This window comes from Symphalangus syndactylus, chromosome 23 (assembly GCF_028878055.3).
Source record: "Symphalangus syndactylus isolate Jambi chromosome 23, NHGRI_mSymSyn1-v2.1_pri, whole genome shotgun sequence".
NCBI classification, from domain to species: domain Eukaryota; kingdom Metazoa; phylum Chordata; class Mammalia; order Primates; family Hylobatidae; genus Symphalangus; species Symphalangus syndactylus.
Window position 1 is genome coordinate 50193712 of NC_072445.2, and position 23000 is coordinate 50216711.

A 23000-nucleotide genomic window follows, 5' to 3' on the forward strand; every position below is an offset into this window, starting at 1 on the left:
ACAGTAGTGAACAAAGCAGAACTTATATCCTCTCCTACAAACTACTCAAATCCTTTGCCCATCTTAAAATTAAATTTTCAAGTCTTTAATTCTTTTGCATGTGTACGGGTTTTGGAGTATGTTTTGATGCTTTGTTTACTTTTATTGCTGAGTCTTTGGGCACTGCGTATAATGTACCAAATTGGGTCCCTCCTCCCACCACTACAAGCAACCTCTAGGTTTCTGAAACCAACTGAGAAAGGTAAGGGTATTAGCAGCTCAGTTTCTGTAGGTGTGACATTAAACTATACTACTATAAAGTGAAAGGTCTCTAAACCTGGCACACTTCTTTGTCTTTGTCAACTTTTTCAAGAGTACAAATTCAGAACTAGATGCCAACAAAAAATTGGGCTCTTTCGATAAACGGCCACATCAAAATTTTCTGGGAAGTACAGAGAGAATGATTAAATAAATGAATAGACAGAGTACAAAATACTATTTTAATGGCACCTGCATTTCATTTCAATAGCTTCTTAGAACACTTTGATATAATTTTTCTTCTTGGAATCTTGAAAAAGCTTGTTAACGAAATAAAAACAAATCTGACTTTGGTAGATTGCATAACACATCCAAGAGAATTATTGCCTGGCTCTGCCACCTGGTTTTACTCTTTATCAGTACCAAGCACATCATTGCATATAAATACTTTTCTTGTATTAAATGTGGAATACCTTATCAAACAAAAAAAATCTTTCCATTTTCATTAGCTATGTATACAAAGACGTTAACATCAAGTTTCTTCAAGAACTTTCATTATAATACCTAGAATCGCTGCCAAACATCCAAGAGAGACGCTGAGATGACTAATAATTAAATCCAAATTTAAAAAGCCTGCTTCCTAAAATGCTATTCAATTACTTATTAAGCATATCTAAGACATTATTGCGCTGAGTGTTTAAGAGAACACGGTAATGAAGACAACTGCCTTGCACTCAACAAGCTTATGGTTTATAATATTTGAAATATAAAAGAACATAAAAACACAGCCTTGGGTAAGGTGTCCTTGGTGACAGAGAGATGGATAGCTAACATACCACGAAGGGAAAAAGAATATACAGAAAGGAAAACACAGGAAAAAGCTTCATGAAGAAATCTAGGAGGATTTTATTGGCAAGACAGGAGTAGGAAAAATGGAGATGGAGGCAGAGAAAGCTCAGGGCAGTTGTTAGAGCACGAACAAAGACAAGGAGGAGGAAAGTATTTCATTATATTAATAGAAATAATTTCTGTATATGGGAGAATGAGGGGGCTTATATTGTAGAAAGAATCTTAAGAGGCTCGAGAGTCTCTAATTTTGTGGACAATATGGAAATCTCTTAAGTTTTGGTGGCAGAGTGGAACTTTGAGAACATAATACTGGTGACATAGTGTAAAATGTCAATACATTTGACATTGACATTCCCCTTCTGCTTACCCTAAATAGAAGGGGAAAAGAAGCCAGGAGGTGAGGAAATTAATTTAATACCCTAGGCAAAAGGATCAGAGAACCAGAATGCATGTGGAGGAATTATTTTTTTTTTTTTTGAGGCAGAGTCTCGCTCTGTGGCCCAGGCTGGAGTGCAATGGCGCAATCTTGGCTCACTGCAAGCTCCGCCTCCTGGGTTCACGCCATTCTCCTGCCTCAGCCTCCCAAGTAGCTGGGACTACAGGCGCCCGCCACCATGCCCGGCTAATTTTTTTTGTATTTTTAGTAGAGACGGGGTTTCACTGTGTTAGCCAGAATGGTCTCCATCTCCTGACCTCATGATCCACCTGCCTCGGCCTCCCAAAGTGCTGGGATTACAGGCATGAGCCACCGTGCCCAGCTAGTCTTCAGCGTAACTTTAAGAACCAAAGGAAGAGTCAGATGAGTGAGGCTTACGGAAGTCAGACCACTGCATATACACCTCACTGCATTCAAAACTCACCTTGCACAGCATGCAGCATCTGAATCAATTATTTCCTTCTTGTTAAGCAAGGTAAAGTAAAGTGCTCCATTCTTAAAGGGATTAACAAAAGTAACCTCAAGTATATGGCATATATTCTATATTCCTATTATGAAGAATAGCATCTCATAAAATGAAAAAACAAATCTATAATTAGTTCACCTCCCCTGAGATCAATATCCTGATACTCTACTCACCGCAACACTGTAGAAGTTAGTATCTTTCAACAAGGGCAGAAAGAGAGAAAAGAAAAAGGCGGGGGTGGGGAGGAAACTCAGGAATATATCAGTATATCAGAAGACCTTAATAAAATGACACTGAGAAAAAAAGCCCTGATCAGCTGTTACATTTACTGAATCCACCATTCAATTTGCAAATCTCATTGCACTTTACCCTGATTATCACATTCACCAAGAATGACTCAAATTAAATGAGGACATGCATCTATATTTTGGGGTAGTGAAGGAAGAAATTTACAATTCTGGTTCCTACTAAAAATTTAATTAAAGGGATAAGGTTTATGAGATACTTATATTTTCTAGCTTAGTGTTAAAAAGCCCTGACGGAAAATGCATACTTGGGCTTATTTCTAGCTCCATCTACCTGAATGCTATGTGAGCTGTAGTACTATGAGACCCCAATCTGGTTTCAGGTGGAAGACACAGCCAAATGAATTTGTTTGTTTGTTTGTTGGTTTGAGGCAGGGTCTCACTGTGTCAGACAGGCTGGAATGCAGGGTCATGATCTTGGCTCACTGCAACCTCCGCGCCCCCCAGGCTCAGCCTCCGGAGTAGCTAGGACTATAGGCACGCACCTCCACTCTCAGCCTTTTTTTCCTTTTTTAAGTAGAGACGGGCTTCACCATGTTGCCTACGCTGCTCTGGATCTCCTAAGCTCAAGCCATCTGCCCCCCTTGGCCTCCCCAAGTGCTGGGATTACAGATGTAAACCACTGTACCTGGTCTCAAATTTAGAGTTGGCCATATAATCGGAATTAAAATTTGTTTTAAACTCATAAAAGGTTATCAAACAAAATTTTACAAAGTTTTTTTACATCTTTATCAAAGTCACTTTTCAAAAAGAAAAAGTATTAATGTAAAAGCTACTCTTTTGCAGGGAGTAACAAAAATGCCCTTTGTTATTCAAAATAATACAAAAGTGGCTGGAGGTGGTGGCTCATGCCTGTAATCCCAGCACTTTGGGAGGCCAAGGCGGGCAGATCACTTGAGGTCAGGAGTTTGAGACCAGCCTGGCCAACATGGTGAAACACCATCTCTACCAAAAAATACAAAAAAAAATTAGCCAGGCGTGGTGGTGCATGCTTGTACTCCCAGCTACTCGGGAGGCTGAGGTGGGAAAATCACTTGAACCCAGTAGGCAGAGGTTACACTGAGCCAAGATCATACCACTGCACTCCAGCCTGAGCGACAGAGTTAAGACCCTGTCTCAAAAACAACAGCAAAAAAAGTGGCAAAGCAAGAGCTACTTGAGTCCTGGGAAAGATAAAAATCTGGAATGGTGTCTCCTTAGCAAATTTACATAGTCACAAAATTCCCCACCCTCTGAACGGAGGCAAAAGAAGAAATGAACTTCCTTGGAAGTTACCTCAACTGGGCTTCAGCAAGTTGTAATTCTGCATAATCAAAAAGTTCCACTAAAGGGGCAAAAGGCAGAGACTAACAGTATTTTAGGACACTTAAAAAAACTCATTTTTCTTTCTGTTCCAATAGCACTCCAATAAACATGGTAAACATTCCTAAAAACCATCAAACTTTCTGTAACAAGTGTGGCAAGCACCAACCCTACAAAATGACACAGTGCAGGAAGAACAAGTGATGCAGGATTTTTCTTGGCCCCTTCGCCGGACTCCCAGCAGGGGTGCCCCCTCTACTCGGCCTGCCACACTCAACCCCTTGTGGAGGGAACACATGAGCGAGCAAGTGCAGGACCTGGCCAGTTGCTCCAGACGCCGATGCAGGAGCAAGCTCCGTGCAAGGCCCATGGCCAGACCAGGCATGTTGCCTCAAGGGGAACACAGCTACACCCAGGTGAGGATGCCCATGACCCCGAAGTCCCAGAGTGGGTGATACAGTGCTCCTTTAGTTCCACTGTCCACGGACAGTGGTGGGTTAACAGTTCAGTTGGCCCCTTGCCTCATCACATGGGGCAGCTACCCTCCACTGGAAAGGGCAAAGGGCTGGTGTGGCAGCCTTTCTGGGTACGCGCAGTTGATGGGTCCCAAGCTCTTGTCCAGCATCCAAGAAGAATGAGGTCACATGGATAGTTGAAGGATGGTGAAGACGGAGAATTTTACTGAGCAAAGAAAACAGCTCTCAGCAGAAAGGGAAGGTGGAGAGGGGATGGGAAGTGCAGGTCATCTTCCCCAAAATCAGGTTGTCTCTATCCCGAAGTCAGGCTGGATGTCTGGCTGGCTGGCTGTCTCTCTCTCTCTCTCTCCCGAGTCTGGGGTCTTTATAGGCACAGGATGGGAGCAGGGCAGGCCATAGGTAGTTCTGGGAAAGGCGACATTCAACTGGTAAAAGGCATTAATTAGAAAGAACCAACCAGAAGAGAATGGGCAAACAGGAATAGAAGTTCTCACTTTGGGCTGCGGGTTTCAGGCTGTTTTTTTGTTTTTGTTTTTGATGGTGAGGATTCACCAGGGACCGGCCCCTGTCTGTCTAGAATTTCTCTGCCTCCTGCTTCTACTATAAGGATTCTATGTATGCTCAGGGTAAGCAGCATTATGACAGGAAGCAGAATGGCTATGGTGGGCATACTAAACCCATTTTCTGGAATTCTGGAAAAAGGCTACTGCCAAAAAGAAGATTGTGATGAGGCTTCAGTGCTTTGAGCCCAATTGCAAATCTAAGAGAATGCTGGCTATTAAGAGATGCAAGCATTTTGAACTGGGAGGAGAAAAGAAGAGAAAGAGCCAAATTAACTAGTTCTAAGCATCATCTTTTATTATGAAGACGATAAAATCTTGAGGGTATGTTCAGGGGAAAAAAAAAAAAACCCTCATTTTTAACATACTCGTCTTGAGCTATTTCAGAACGTATTATGGTCCCAAATTATCTGTGTTGTTTTCATGGCAAATGAAAGCTGGCCTTCATAATTAAAGATGGAAAAATTATAATTTGAGTCCTCTGCCTGCACAGGAGTTGGCTTCCAGAGTAACCTGCAAGTAAGTTGAGGCCACAAGTATGGCTCTCAATATAAAAGTAGTTCTACATAAAATAACAAAATTTGGCCAGGCGTGGTGGCTCACACCTGTAATCCCAGCACTTTGGGAGGCCAAGGGAGGAGGATCATGAGGTCAGGAGTTTGAGAACAACCTGGCCAAAATAGTGAAATCATGTCTCTACTAAAAATACCAAAATTAGCCAGGTGTGGTGGCACATGCCTGTAGTGCCAGCTACTTGGGAAGCTGACGCAGGATAATTGTTTGAACCCAGAAGGCAGAGGTTGCAGTGAGCTGATACCATGCCATTGCACTGCAGCCTGGGCAACAGAGTGAGACTCTGTCTCAAAAAAAAAAAAAAAAAAAAAAAAAAAAAAAACACAGAAGTTGGTAGTTGGTCAGAGTGCAGAGAAGAAGGAATGCTTATGCACTGTTGGTGGGAATGTAAACTAGTACAGACACTATGGAAAATAGTATGGAGATTGTTCAAAAAACTAAAAATAAGATTACCATTTGTCCAGCAATCCCACTACTGGGTATCTACCCAAAGGAAAAGAAATCAATATATTAAAGGGCCACCTGCACTTACATATTTATTGTAGCACTAATTACAACAGCAAAGATACAGAATCAACCTAAGTGTCCATCAACAGATAAAGAAAATGTGGTATATGTACCTAACGGAATACTATTTGGCCATAAAAAGAATGAAATAATGTCATTTGCCTTGGAGCCAACCCAAATGTCCATCAATGATAGAGTGGATTAAGAAAATGTGGCACATATACACCATGGAATACTATGCAGCCATAAAAAAGGATGAGTTCATGTCGTTTGTAGGGACATGGATGAAGCTGGAAACCATCATTCTGAGCAAACTATCACAAGGACAGAAAACCAAACACCGCATGTTCTCACTCATAGGTGGGAATTGAATAATGAGAACACTTGGACACAGGGTGGGGAACATCACACACTGGAGCCTGTTGTGGGGTAGGGGGAGGGGGACGGGATAGCATTAGGAGATATACCTAATGTAAATGACCAGAAAAAGGGTGCAGCATACCAACATGGCACATGTATACATATGTAACAAACCTGCACATTGTGCACATGTACCCTAGAACTTAAAGTATAATAAAAATAAATAAATAAAAAGGAAAAAAAAGAAATAATGTCATTTGCAGCAATATGGATGGAACTGGAGGGCATTATCTCAAGTGAAATAAGGCAGGCACAAAAAGAAAATATCATATATCCTCACTTACATGTGGGAGCTAAAAAACGTGATCACACAGAAGTAGAGAATAGAGGCCAGTGTGGTGGCTCACACCCGAAATCTAACACTTTGGAAGGCAGAGGTGGGCAGATCACTTGAGGTCAGGAGTTCAAGACCAGCCTGGCCAACATGGTGAAACCCTGCCTCTACTAAAAATACAAAAATTAGCCAGGCCTGGTGGCATATGCCTGTAATCATAGGGAGGCTGAGGCAGGAGAATTGCTCGAGTCCAGGAGGAGGAGGTTGCCGTGAGCCGAGATCACACCACTGCACTCTAGCCTGGGCTACAAAAAAAAAGTAGAGAGTAAAGAAACACAGATAACAGAGGCTGGGAAGGGTGAGTGGGGAGAAGGAACGATGAAGAAAGGTGGGTTAAAGTGTATGAACACAGAGTTAGAAGGAATAAATTCAATATTTGATAGCAGAGTAGGATGACTACAGTTAACAAACATGTGCTGTACGTGGGTGGTGGACACCCTAAACACTCTGACTTGTTTATTATGCATTACACACATGTAACTAAATTTCTCATGTACCCCACAAATTTCTACAAATTTTTTTTTTAAAGGAAAAGGTAGACAAACAAAAAATGCCTATATATGGGCCTGTATCCATTAGCATTGCAACCAGGAAAGCAGAACAGTGCCACCAAATGACTTAAAGCCACCACAGGGCCCAAAACCACATCAAGAAGACCAGTAACTTCCCTACGCCATAAGGAAGCCAATCCCATGAGGAAACCAATCCTCAGAGAACCATGATCTTGTCACCTTTGAATACGCAATCACCAAAATCCAGACTACGGAAAGGCTACAGGTCAAAAGGACCAGGTTCTTCAACAGGCAAATTGAAAGGAATAGAAAGAAATGGAGGGGAGCCTGTAGATTAAGAAAGATTTAAAATACATACCAGGCTTTTTAAAATGAGCAAGATTTAACTTTATTATCTAAGCACAAGCAGGGGGAAAAGCCATAAGGAAACATAAAGAAGTGGGCATTATAAAACTCAGGAGAGTGGTTACTTGTTGAGGTAGAGGGAGATCTGTGATTTTCATGGGGAACATAAAAGGGTTTTCCAGAATGGCTGGCAATGTTTCATTTCTTGAGCTAGTGGTAAGAGCTACAGGGTGTCTTACTTAATTCGCTAAACTATATATTTCTGTGTGGTTTTTAAATTTTTTATTGTATTTTACAATAGAGGTTAAACATAAAATATTTCAACTAAAAATACTCCAAAATTAAATAACCTGAGATTTCCCAGCCCTCAAAAAGGAGAAGAGAAATAAAACCATGGTAGCTGTCTCTAAAGTCTTTTCAACCTTCCTATGTATCTCAGAACCCACATGAAAGTGGTTTTAACCCATGACATAGAAATACGATGTCACAGTTAGCTGGAAGAATTCCTATGTATGCTTGTATTAGTAGAAACAAAACTGTATTTGGTCCTCTGACCATCCTTATCAGAAGTAACCAGGATGACACTAAAAAGACCAAATAATTCGGAATTATTATTAAAGAGCTTTCAAAGAGAGCACAGCTCAGAAGAACCTGTTTGTTTTCTATATTTTGTGGTAATGAGTTAAGACCGTTGAGAAGACTGAGGCAAATTAAATGCACTACGGGTACACAGAACTCATCTGCCCATCCTCCTCCTCTACTGTGGCTGGGTAACTTCACTGTTCTCTTTCTGAGAACACAACTGTAAACTTTAAAAGGCAGGATGGTTCAGGAAGGAAAACCCAACACACTGACTGTCCAGAGACCTCAACTTGAATCCAGACTCTGCCATGAACTGACAGAAAGACAAATCTCCTTCTTCTCTGAGTCTTCATTTTCTCACATGTGACATGAAAATGGTTTAAAAAGATGAACCCTAAGGTTTCTTCCAGGACTAAAAATCTGTTATTGTGATGGGAAATATTTGCCCCCAGAGGTAGGATTAAGAAGAAATACCACAGTAGTAGATGATGTCATTAGACATTTTTTCTTTTCCAAATAGTAAGAAGTTTTTTTAATTATAAAAAAAGTAAAAAAATTTTTGAACATTCTCCCAAAAGCTGCAATCTGCATTCAATTTTTACACCTTGCTAATAGAAGATGCTAATCTCTAGCAGATTTGAAAATTAACGAAGAAAAACATAAGAACAAAGTTCATTTTATCATCTTAAATTCAAGCTTTTTCTACCAGCTTTCATATATCCATTTGTAAAAATGTGGTAAGAGGGAAGCTTGTGGTTTTCAAAAGTTAGAAGAATAATAAACTATTTGAAAACAGGCAATATATTCAGCTTCTTTTCTTTCACCCCCAGTTTGTAGTATGCAAATTTGAACCCCATATATCAAAACCCTAAACAATACTCAAGTCACTACACTAAGCCCCTAACAGAAGAAATAAAACAAGAAATGGATGCCTCTGTAAGATGAAAAACAAGAGTTTGAGGGGTGGTCCTAGGGAACTGTCAATGTCTTCTAGAAAATAACAAAATTATCACCATGACAATAGGATTTCTCTTTTTATACTGTTTAGGCTTTTCCAGAACCATTTTCACATGCATCATAAGCTGCCTGATGAAGAACCCATGAGTGGGGAAGTATTACTCCACAAATGAGGAAAATGTGGTTCAGGGAAATGAACTGGAAAATGGAATACAAGATTGAAAGATGAATTAACGTTGGTCTCTACTACTTACAGCAAAGAGGGGCACTTAGAGTCCTCAAAGAAAACAGAATGATGTATATAATCTCTACCTGCTGAAGGGTGGCACTTCACTTTAAAACCTGAACAAAAAGAACATCTCAACTCAGTCATCTGTGTTAGAGTGGCGGGCCACTAGGATTTCACAAGCCTGCGAGAGCTCACTGTGCAAGGGATTATGCTCAACAACTCTCAAGACCCGGAGGCTGCAGAACAGCTGAATGAGCACACTGAACTAAACAAAACCATCCTTTCTCCTTCTCTACTGTGCCTGATGAAAAATTAGAGAACCAGAAGAGGGAGAAGGCAAAAAAACTCAAGGTTTCTAGATTTCAAATTCCCCATATACAAAAAAGGTGGTGAGAGCTCCTGATTTATGCCCTATGTGGCCCAGGGAAACTCAACTCTACCTGCTTAAACATATTCAGACATATATTGCTAACCACAATAACAACCAAAAAGCAACAGCTAAGTGAAGAATACATTTCTAAAGCAGTATTTTTTAAATAAAATATTTTATATTGCTCTTAATAAGGCCTTCCCCATTAAGGGTCTCAGCCAATTACCTGCCTTCTGACTTCACTGAGAAAACAGAAACAAGAAGAAGGAACTGCTGTTTCTTTACACCACCATATCTATCAAACTACCTGTTCTGTATCAACATATTAGTTTTCCCACCTGTTACAATAGATCAGCTGTCCTCACTCCCCAGTAAGCCTGATGCTTCTGCTTGTGTGCTAGATCCTAGCCTTTCTGTCATACTTTGGTCCTGTAAATTATCCTTTTCCCTTCTACAAAGCTTTTTTCCTCTATAATGGATCAGACTCAATAGCATAAATATATGCATGTATTTTGTATTAAAAATACAAAATAAAAACTCTCCCTTGATTCTACATCCTCCCAACCCCTGCCCAGCTCTAGCTCCATTTCTGCTTCCCTTTATAGCAAACCTCCCCTAAAATGCAATAAGTACTCTATCTCACTTCCTTGGCTCTCATTCTGTTTAAAACCCACACAAATCAGTCTTGTGTGTCCACCTCTCCACTGACACTGCTCATCAGAACAACCACCAGTTCCCTATTGACAAATCCAGTAAGTCAATCTTCAGTCTTCATCTAACTCAATTTCTCAGCAACACTTACACAGCTGATCACTCCTCCTTCTGGAAACATGCTTCATTAAACACTTCCCCTGACTTCTTCCACCTCTACTGATCAGTGCTCCTCAACCTGCTGAGCACATTCTTAGTCCTTGGTTCTCTCTTCTCTGCCTACCCACATTCCCTGGGTGATCTTCTGCAGTCCCATGAATTTATACACCATCTATAGTACGATGATTCCCAAATTTATATGCCAAACTCCAGCCTCATACATATACATATCAACTCAGGTATCTAGTAAATGCCTCAAATCAAGGATAAATCAACAAATTCTTCTTGATTTCTCATTCCCACACCCATCCACCCCACAAAAAACAAACAGAAAAACTCCTCTTCTATTCTTTCTCATCTCAGATAAATGGTACCAACATATGCCCAATACTCAACCCAGACCCAACCAAACCAAAACAAAATGAAACAAGCAGTTACCCCTGAAGGCTCTCTTCTTTTCATTTGCACAGTCTACCTCCAAAGGCTACCTTCAAAACAGAATTCAAATCCAAGCCCTTCTCATCTCCATTGGCAGCACACTCATCCAAGCCACGTCATCTCTTGCTGTACTTTCTGTCCAACAGCATGATCATTTTAAAAAATCTCATTCCCCAGCTCTTCACAAACTTCTGCTCTGTCACAACATTCAAGTCTCTGTTCAAATATCACCTCTTTCAAAAGGTTTCCTTGACCATATTATATAAAATAGGCCCCATTTGACCTCATCACTCCTTTTTACTTTATGCCTGCATGCTTATTATCAAGCCTATCAAACCTGAAATCCTGTTTTTATTTTGAAAATATTTAGTTAGTTCCTATCTCCCCACTCCCCACAAGGCTGAGAAACTCTCTTATTCATCACAGTGTGCACAAAACCAGAACAGTGCTTAGCTTACTGCAAGTGCCAAATAACTCTTTATCAAATGCCTGAGATTCTATCAAATCCTTTTCCCTTCAAATGTCATATCGCATGAGTACGCACTAGCTGTCTCTCACCTTCTCATTCGTCTTCTTACCTAAGTTGAGAAAAACTAAAATTACAAGTGAAATAGTAAAATAAATCCATACCAGAAAATAAACCCACAACAAAATGGTAAATTCTATAACAGATCCAATTTTTTCAGTACGAAGTTTTCATTAATGCTTTTGTTTATTACTAAAGCAATACATGCAACCTAGGGGAGAAGTCAGGAAATAGTGACTAGGAAAAATAAGAATATTTTAAGTATATTTTCAGAATATCCTACATAGCTGTTATCAAAAAGACAAAAGATAACAAGCATTGATGAAAGCATGGTGGAAAGAGAACCCTTGTGCACTGTTGGAAGGAATGTAGATTGGTAAAAACCACTATGGAAAACAGTATGGAGGTGCCCACAGAAATTAAAAATAGAACTACCATATGACCCAGCAATCTACCTTCTGGGCATATACCCCAAAAAGATGAAATCACCACTTCATAAAAGATCTCTGCACTTCCATGTTCACTGCAGCATTATTCACAACAGCCAAGAGATGGAAACAACTTAAGTGTCTATGGTACAGACAAATGGATAAAGTAAATGTGGTGAATACATACAACAGACTATTATTCAGTCTTTAAGAAGGAGAAGATCCTGTCGTGGATGGGCCCGAAGGACATTAGGCTATATGTAAAACAAGCCAGACACCGAAAGAAAAATATTGCATCATCTCACTTAAATCTGGAATCTTTTTTAAAAAGGGGGGGGTTGGCAAATATAATATATAAAGGATAAAACAGTTATTCTGGCAGAAGTGGGAGAAAATAGGGAGATGTAGGTCAAAGGATACAAAGTAGCAAACACAACAGGATGAACAAGTTGAAAGATGCAATGTATAACACAAGGACTATGGTTAATAATGTATTATATTCAGAATTTTTGCTAAATGAGTAGATTATAACTGCTCTTGCCACAGGCAGGGAAAAATGAGTAATTGTAAGATGATGATATTAATTTGTTCCACTATAATAATATTTTTACTATATATGTGTCTGATCACATATACAATAAAATTTATTTTTTTAAGAAAAGAAGGCTGCTGGTCACAAAATAAAAACAGTTTAACAAATTCGTAACATGATGCAAAGTGATTTCCTCACCTTCAAAAGTATCCCTAATTCTTCAGATGTAGAGTTTATACTCTATAAACTCTTATGTATGCCAAGTGTTTTATTTTAATATACAAGTTTTAAATATTAGTTAAGTTAAAATTCTAGACTGGAAAACATTAGTTAACATTGGGTAATAAAGAAGCAGCAAAAGTCTGCCCATTTTCATTTCAGTGAAAAAAGAAAAAATGTCACCCATATTGGGTGAGTGGCTCATGCTAGTGAACAAGAATAGACAATAATACAGCTTGGACAACATTGGAAGACCCAGTCTCTACAAATAATAAAAAATTTAGACAGGCATGGTGGGTGCGCACCTGTAGTGTCAGCTACTTGGGAGGCCGAAGTGGGAGGATCACTTGAGCCTGGGAAATCAAGGCTGCAGTGAACTATGATTGTACCACTGCACTCCAGTCTGGGTGACAGAGTGAGATTCTGTCTCAAAAAAAAAAAAAAAAAAAAAAAAGAACAGACAATAGTGTCATTAATATTAACAAAAGCATTGAATCTGGGACATCATTGATTATGACAAACACTTAATATGCAAAAAATGTAATAAAAATTATTTTAATATTAAAAATAAGAGACTAGCATAGCTAATAGCCTTAGGCTATTATCTTCTGGATCAACTGAACATTATGAGAAATTTTTGTATCATAGTACTTTGTTTTTATTTACTTCTTGCCCATAAGCTGGTGGTAATTTGCCCTTCATGTTATTATGATAAAAAAGAACAACTTTCATCCTGGTCAATATATCCTGCTTTTTCTTTATTTCTTAAGTATAAGTCTATCTTGACAAAAGCATTTTTCATTTTTAAAAAGTGTCATATGAAATCATTTTGCTTGCATTTATGTTTTCTTTTTTTAAGGATAAAATAGTTTGTTTAAAAATCCAAATATGATCAAAGTTAGCATCACTGATGTATTTTTAAGTAGCCTACTAATAGAGTGAATAAAGTATATGTCTCACATTTGATTTTTACAAAAACCAAAACAGGCAGGTGGCTCTAATTTTTCATACACATTTATCTTGTGGTAATTTGTGATAAGGTATTTAGAAAGCTCTATAAATAAAGAACATGCCTGACTTTTCTATTTCAATTAAGTATTATATTTCTTGAGCTTAGATGTTTTGTTTTTAATAAGAAAAAAAATGAAAAATTTTAAAAGTCAAAATCAATTATAAAAATCTTAATTTTCATTGTGCAGTGTATTAATTCTAGTTCATCAAGTATTTCTTTGTAAATATGCTTACCATATCCTTTTTCTGGGTTACCTGAAATATCTATTGGCTTGCCTTGCAATTATTCTCCATGAATATACTGGGCAATGAATTATCCAAGTAATATGAAAAAAGAATATCAGTCTCCTAATACGATGTCTATGTCTTTGGAGAGTGGAAAGTAATTAGGAACCAAGAATGATTTACATCATATACTCTTAGGATGTGGTATCATTTTTAAATAATTAAGATATGAGTATTATTTAAAGAGAAACAAAACATATAAAAATGGCAGTGGAGAGCAAAACATGCAGACTCATTCCTGAATCATTAGAAGAAAAAAACCCTTGTTAGTGTAAGCTCTTTTCTAAATTAATTAATTCAATCAAAACTTAAGAAACAGCTTTAAAGGATGCAAGTAAAGATATGGCAGAATGTCGATTCCAGGTATATGTTTTCCATTAACATCAGTGGGTAAAGTCTCTTACCTGTGCTTCTTGAAATAATTAAAGTCATCCTAGTTTTTGTTCTAATAAACACTTCTCATTACAGGCATCAAGTAGGTAATGATTGCTTTTTACAGAAGTAAGAACTACATGATCACAAGTCCTTTGAATCTTAGAATCTTACAAAGATTAAAAGATAGTGTTTCATACTGTAATACACAGCATTTTTAAAGTTATATAGGCCGGGCATGATGGCTCAGGCCTGTAATCCCAGCACTTTGGGAGGCTGAGGCAGGCAGATCACGAGGTCAGGAGTTCGGGACCAGCATGGCCAACATGGTGAAACCCTCTACTAAAAATACAAAAACTTAGCTGGGCATGGTGGTGGGTGCCTGTAATCCCAGCTACTTCGGAGGCTGAGGCAGGAGAATGGCTTAAACCCAGGAGGTGGAGGTTGCAGTGAGCCAAGATTGTGCCACTGCACTCCAGCCTGGGTGACAGAGCGAGACTCCATCTCAAAAAAAAAAAAAAAAAAAAAAAAAAAGTTACATAACTTTTTCTTGAAAAACAACAATCATTTTGAACATTAGTTGTTATACATATAGATAATGGTGCTTACCTCTGATTAGGTATTTTTTTCTTTTTTTTAATTTTCTTTTCTTTTCATTTCACTTCTTTTTTTTTTCTAACACATCAAGCACACTGATTAGGTATTGAAGCCAACATCTGTCCTAAAACTTTTCTTAACATAGTCCTGAAACACCATCATGGCTAAGTTTTGTGCTCTTATAAATACAGAAGAAGGGTGTGCTGCTCCATGACTAATTCCTGCCTAGTTTCCACTTATTCCTTAGGTGATAACTAAGATGTCATTTTCTCCAGAAAAGTATTTCCTGACCATTGCAACTTTGGATTCAGGTTTTCTCATACATTCTCCTGTAGCACCCTGTATACTGCCCCGAGCACAGACTGTTGTATTCTGTTACCACTCTCTCTTGGTTTCTGTGCATCTCCTACTGGCCTCTACGCAAGATGAAGAGCTCATCACTTTTGTTGCCAACTCAGGTTCTTCTCCCTACACGCCCCATTTGCTTCCTGGCAGAGATCCGATTTTGTTTGTTGTTTACCCTGTGAGGGACTGTGCTCAGGAAAGAGCCTCCCCACCCCCAAATCCAAAGGTGGGGTTAAAAAAAAAAAGTCTAAGTCAGTCATGGCATCTTCATTATCCTTGCTAGTGAATAACTTTTAGCCTGAGTTTGAGACACAATTTGAATCAATGGTGTGCACTACAGCTTTTGAGAATGGTTTTCTACCTACTAAAAAGAGACAAATGGGAGGAATTCCTCTCTTTACTGGCTGTCCTCATGACTGCATGTAATATCTCAAACTATTGCTATTACAGCAATATCACCACTCAAACAAAGATACCACAAACAAACTAAGAATGGCAGAACCAAAAGTTTAAATACTCCTGTGTTGCAGAAGATATCATTAAGCCATGGAATTAACATAGAAATACCAATCTCCAGACTTCTTGTTCTATGAGATAACACACTTATGATTCATGCTACTTCTGGTTGTTTTCTGTAACATACAGGCCAAAGGTATCCAAACTTTCTTTCATCAAAATATATTAATGTAAGTGGTGAAATCCAACTGATTCCTGCCTCTGTTTGACTCCAGCATCCATATTATCATTCTGCCATGCTACCAAGCTTTTTTCTAAACTAGCTGAGCCAGGATTCCAACTCGGTCTTCTGACTCTAAGTCCAAAACTCTTTTTACTATATGACAGGTGATTAACGAATCTATGCTTCAGTCTTTTATTTACACATGTAGAAGTCTGACACTATTCCAAATGCCAGACATCATCAGAAGCTCAAATTTGGCTAATGACATAATCAAAATATTGGGAAAATGTAATGTATTTATACCCACAAAATACTTCCTTTCTAATGAATTAACATGTATATTTCAAAACAGAAATACTCTTTTCTACAATCACTGTATACACCAAGGACAGTACTGATATCTATCTCACAACTTTTATATGCTTTTTACCTGTTCCTTCTTGCTCAAATAAACTTAATTACATATAATCTTAATTCTACTAAAAAGCCACACCTCTAGAGGAATGACATATGTCACTCAATTCCCAGGAAAGCAGTGGTTACAATCAATGAAGAGAAATAGACATTTTTAGAAATTAAAAAGGAAGCATTTTACAAAGAAATGAGGGCTTACAGAGGTTGAATGTTTTACTAGAAATCCGTCAATAGGTAGGACCAGAATCAGAAATTTGGATTCCAATTCCTGATTCAGTATTTTCTCCGTAATATCATAATGCTTCCAAATGCCTATTAAAATTTACTGAAAATACTTGGCCAAAGAAAAATAATCCATTACTGCATGTTCAAGTAAATCAAAAACTTTTCAGTAAATTAAGGTAACATATGCACATTAATTTTTATACTGACTCTATATTTTTTAAAGTAAGCTTCACTATGTCCTAGTTATCTCTTCCACTTTTCTAGTCCATAGATTTCATTTTATTTAAATAATTCAAACATCGATTGTTATCAGTTTAAACAGACTTAAAGGGAAGTCAGTTCTAACTAATTTTTACATACAGTCATGCATCACTTAATGATGGGGATACATTTAAAGAAATGTGTCATTAGGCAATTTCATCACTGTGTGAATATCATAGAGTGTCCGTACACAAATCTAGATGGTACAGCCTACTGCACACCTAGACTATATAGTGTAGCCTATTGCTCCTAAGCTACACATCTATACAGTGTTACTGTACTAAACACTGTAGGCAACTGTAACACAAAGCTAAGTATTCGTGTTTCTAAACATAACTAGATGTGTATGTGGCTCTCAATGGCTGAAACATCGTGGGACCATGGGACATATGACTGTACCTACTTTCTACAAACAATGTTGCATGTAATATTTACTAAATTTAGGAAGACAGAACTTGTTACATTTTTTATTTAAATGCCATGATTTCCCTAATGAAGTAATTATCATAATGTTGACTTCACCCTGCATCCTTTTGGTTATAAACCTAATTACTCAGGGAAGTTTTAACTTGAAGCTCAGGAAATCAACAGTCTTTAGAAATTTATTTATAAAGGTTAATTCATATGGGATTTTCTGTAAGTGCTGTAGTTGATTCCAACATCCATTTCACTCTCGATGATTACTCCAAGCTAATCACTATAACTGCATTGCCTTTGTCAATAGTTGGGAAAGAATAATCTGAGACCAATTTGGCCCAATAAAACATAAAGGAATTCTTACTCAGGTCTTCAAGGAAAGAAATGCCAGCCTCTTTCCCATTACATGTAAACAAGGAAAATGTTGATCTAATTGCTGTCCCTGTCCTCCTAATCACAGAAAATAACAGCTTGAAGGATGAAGCCAAGAAGGCAAAAGAAAGAAAAATATAAAAAGACCCAACCTAGGTCTCTTATGACAACAATGAGTTCAATTAACTTCAGAGTGGTCTGAAGCCTTCTTGTACTTCCTGTTGTGCAACATAATCCACGTCCTCATTGTTAAGTGAGTTTCAGCGGAGATTTCTATTAATGAAATGAACAAGCATCTTAACTGATAAAGTAGTAAAATTGAGTCTAGGTACAACGAGCATTAGAAAGGGAAGAGACTACAGGTTGAGGATCCCTTATCTGAAATGCTTGGAAGTAGAAATGTTCAGACTTCAAATTTTTTTTTGCATCCCTAATTGGAAAATCCAAAATTGGAAATGCTCCAATGAGTATTTCCTTTGAGCATCACATTGGTGCTCAAAATGTTTTGAATTTTAGAGCATTTCAGATTTTGGATTTTTGGGTTAGGGATGCTCAATCTATTAAAAAAAAAAAACTTACAGTATTACAAACGGAATCTCTCAGAAGTACTTTGTTCTTCATTAGATGGTTCAAATACCAGCCAAGGTTCAGGGGTGTTCTGTAGAGCAAAGGAACTTCAAGACTCTCCCTAAATAATATCTAATTTGGGAAACTCTCAGAAAACTAAAGCATTTCTATTCATTTTTTTTTTAAACCTCTGTTAGACACTCAGCACACTTCCAGGCTCTGGGGATACAGTTGTAAAAAAAAAACAGAACCCCTGCCCTTGGAGCTTACATTGCAATGGGAAGATAATTAACAAGTAAATAAGTATCTTCCTCATGGATTTAGTTCTACTGTATAAAAATCATGAAGTACTGAAGCAAGTTCTATGATGACCAGTGTCTGAATATTATGATAAGTCAGGGTAGACATAAACAATAAGACTTGGTAAACTTTGTCACTCAAGTGAAAAAAGTCAAAAAGAAAAAACATAAGGACAAGAAGAAAAAGGCTGAAAAATAAAGAAACCAGACCAGAAATTGCAGAAAGGTCAAACGGAAAGATACAGAAAGAACAAGACTACAATATCATCAGACACATGCACACATACAAAGAACTAAAATAAAATAAAGAAATGGAGATTTAAATAGCATCTGTTTCAATTCTGTCATATTAGAATCAGACTGACTAGGACAGATGGGATGTTAAACCAATTAACAAGGTCTCGAACCTGAAACTGTCTAACACCTTTTTTAAAAAACCTATTTCAAACCAAAAGAAAAGACCAAAGTTCCCAGCCCACGTCATAGAGTCCCTCTAAACCACAAGTGACTTGCCAAAACCCACCACACTGTTACACACATTCCAGGGTTGAGCTAAATCCAATCTGTCTCATAAGCTGGCCAGGCAGGCAAGAATCACCACATAGAAAAGGATAGAAATTCCTGCACCCTTTTCTATGTCATCTATAGTAAAGTAGGCTTTGCAAGGAGAGAGGAAACTTTAAATGAAAGAAAATTTCTAAAGTGATCAACACAAAAATTGAAAATTCGTGAAAAAAATTATCCCAAATCTCTTTCTGTATTATTAAAGTCTCTGACAAGGTACTAACAAGCAAGAAAATTAAATGGCTTGGGTTCCTTATTTTCTCTCAGAGTAAATTTAAGGAAATGTTAAGTAGCCACTGAATTGTTTAACAACTTCAAGTAAAAAGGTAAAGTAAATAAGTTACCAGGATAAGTCATAAGCACTTGACTAAAGGGCTCACTCTTCTAGCACACAGTTAAATTATTTCAGACAGAACAACATGTAATTGCAATTAAGTGCTTTTCCTACTCTTATAATATACTACATATTAAAATGGTTTCAGAGTTTAGATCACAGGTCCATGGGTAATGCCACTGTGGGGATTCCTGACACTGGGTCTTAATATCAAGAAAATATAGAGGATGTTTAACTCAAAGCTCTTCTAAAATGTACATTTTTAAAGATTTTGGCAGGAAGCTTTAAGATTTAAGTATAAACCGTTATTCAATTTACAAATATTTATTGAGTGCCTACTTTATATGAGGCACTATACCAGCACAATTAATGCAACTTAAAAATATGAATTACTCTTACATACATGAGGAATAGTCAGTTATTCTTGATCATGGAAGATGGCAAAAAATGGCTATGCCTTGTAAGTAAAATGACTACATATCCTTATCTACACCTTTCATCCTAGCTCTCTGTCACTGACAAAAGTATCCCAGTTTAATCACTGAATTATATGGTTACCCCACCACAGTGGGTAAGCAGACAGGTGCTATATGGTAGCTAGTTACCATAATGCCAAATATTACCTAGATTTCTTTTTTATGTTGTAGATAAGAATAGGCTACCCTTAGATAAAATGTAAAGACTCAGATGTTATATCAACACGATAAAAGCATTCTGTGATTGCTGAATAATAACTTTTAAAAGGATTTGTTTTCTTACTTCAAACACCCAATAGTCAAATATTTCATCATTCTGTGCTACTGGATTAATGGTTTGCAACTAACCCAGGCAGATCTCAACAGCCACATGACCAAGGAAAGACCCAAAACACGGGGGCCATTTGCCAGACTGCCACAAGAACAAAGGCCTAGCAGGTGGCTATCCACTGCTCCAAATTAAATCATGCTGCACAGAACATTATCTCCATCATTGTATAATGTTGTTTTGTGTAATGTAACTCCTCATATCCAATTTTCAAAATTAAGACAAAATTGTTTTTAATGACAGACAAACCACAATAGGAAATAACAATTATCTAAATAACATTGTTCAGGACTCAGTGAAAAGGGTCCCTCCCAGGTCCCAGAAGTAATCACCAAACCCCACCCACCCTCACCCCCAATATTTGTTCAATGAAGCAGTGCTGTATCTGGAACAAATCCCAAGGCCTAGTTAAACACCAGGTGGTACACTAGGGTCATTTTTTTTTTAAGTAACAGATGGCTCAAACTTTTCATCTTTATGACACACAGCACAGGACTTATGCAAGTTAAACTGTCTTCCAAGTACTTTATACAAGTAATACAATTACTCATGTGACTCATCACTTCACATCATAAAGAGAGCAGCAGGTGAAACAGATGCTGTACTCCTGGATTATTTATGACCTTGTATAACAGATATTTAAATGATACACACAAATACAGATAGACACAGATATATTTAAGTGTAGTTATATATTTGATGGTATTCCATCTCCCTAGTTGTAAAATTAGAGGACTAACTTAAATGAGTACTTTGGTTTGAGTAAATAAAGGTAAAATGTTATAAATCTGAAATGGTAGTGAGGAGAAAGGTGTGTCCAGTGCCATTAAAGTCTGGATTGTAGTATTTTACTCAAAATGTAAGAGTGGAAACTAGCCTAGTTGGATCAGCATATGAGCATCTGATCACTACTTTCAAATTCACCAAACGGTTGGAGGGAAGCCTAAAGTAAAGTAAAAGAAGTTAGACTGAGAGATTTTTTCTTCCCCTTCTTCTATTTCCACCCACCACACAACCCTACAGCCAAAGTCCAGCTGCAAACAGGTTTGCCTCCCCACACCAGGCAAGGCTAGTGAGAGGCATGGGTATCTCTGGATACAGCAGTAGAATGAAGGCAAAGGAATCTTCAAGGGTAGCACCATAGGGCTTTCCATAGAGAGGGCCTGCCTGTCCCAGTCTGCTGTGCCTGGCCTTCCCCACCTCTCCTACTGTCCTGTGAAGTTTGGACCAAATGCGTGGTCAAGGACGGCCCTCATCATTACCTTGGCTTTCTGTGGCTGAAAATCATGAGCACAGCACCCATGGAGACAGTCTGCTGCTGCCCTTGGAAGAGTGACTGCAATGTCAATAATTGCCTCACCAGTGGACCTAACTCATAAAGCAACCCCACTATGAACACATACTACCAGACCCACCACACAGGACAAGTGACACAGGCAGCAAACAGAAGAGTAATCCTAAACAGATTCGAGAAGGGCTGCGCTACTGAAATATATACACCAAGGAAAGGGAAAGCTATAAGCTTTTCTATAAAATTAGATCTGCTAAAAACTAGTACTAGACTCCTCTAAAATCCATGAAATGTATACAGCTTCCTGATACATTTTGCGTTTGCCTGTGAAGTGAATACCCTATATATGGTTCTCCTGAGTAAAAATGTGTCCTGAATTCCACCAAGTCTTTGCAAAAGAGCTTCTTAAGCCCAATTGTTTATACATGAGGGTCTTTCCTGGTGAGATCTCCGAATGTCTGAATGGTATACATTTAATTTGTCTTGTCTTTATATGGTATTTACATAATTATTACTAACTGCTGAGTGTCAAAAGCCTGTACTGTTCCACAAACAGTAGCTAAATAATAGTTGTGATTGATGCTATTCTTTATAAAATATTTTGTGAACAAGCTTAAGTAATAATCTTATTAAGCCAGAAACAAAATTTCATTTATTGATACTTGCTTTAAAATGAAAAGAATCACAGTGAAAATTGTGCTCAGTAATATTAAACAAATAAAACACCACAAATACTGTCATTTGTACAATGAAAAAAGTTATTTTTAAATATCTACTTTTGCTAAAGCATATCACACAAATCCTACGTTGATTAGTTTACACTTGAGGTCAGCTACCTAGCATGCCTTGCAATTATAAATACCATGATCAGTGTTTCTGCAATTACAGGAACTTGATCATTTTGTACAACACTTCCAGGAAAAATTAACACTTAGAAAAAAGCTGACTTTTAAATTTACAACTATTAATTATCATCCTACTTCTATTCTCCCCTTTACCCAAGTACAATAAGAAATTATTGCAGGCTACTCATATGTTTAATTTAATGTGAATTGTTATTCTCATTTTAGTCAGGCTTTCTGACCCATTTATTCCAAATCTCATATTCTTTGTTGCAAATTAACCAGATGACCACCCTATAATGGTATTGGCATTGGCACACCATAAATTCAACAATTTACACAGGCCTCAGGGCACTGGACTATACCATCTAGAATTCCATTTTGAAAGAGTAAATCACAAAGAGATTCACAGAAGCGGGATTTAATTTGAGAAACAATGAGCAAATTAACTATTATTTCCTCATTTCTGGTCTAGGGACCTCTTCCATAGATCCTTGTTTTCTGGTTTTATACTGCTGTCACCTCATATAGAATTTAGCTTGGTCTCATGTGGCTTTGCCTCTGATACATATTCAAAGCTATTCATTAAGTAGACAATAAACTCATCTCCTACCATTCTCCCTCTGGCACTTTCTATTTCAGCCACACTTGCCTCTCCTTGTTGTTTCTTGAACATACCAAGCACATTCCTCCCCCAGTGTTTTTTTTATTGCTGTTTCCTCCATCTAGAATGTTCTTTTCTCAAATATTCTCATTACTCATTACCTTATTTCATTCAGGTCCCTGCTCAAATCATTTTACCAGAGAAGTCTTCCTTGACTATGCTACAAAAAATTACACCCCTCTTCTCTCTCAATGCCTTGCTTTCATTTTCTTCCTAACAGTTGCTACCAGACTTACATGTTACC

General features: G+C 37.7%; 1 protein-coding gene across 8 annotated transcripts in view; it reads right to left on the reverse strand.

Moving 5' to 3' along the window:
* Nucleotides 1-23000, reverse strand: part of CDKAL1 (CDK5 regulatory subunit associated protein 1 like 1) — a 759164-nt gene that overhangs the window by 566098 nt on the left and 170066 nt on the right. The gene's annotated exons all lie outside the window — the stretch shown is intronic.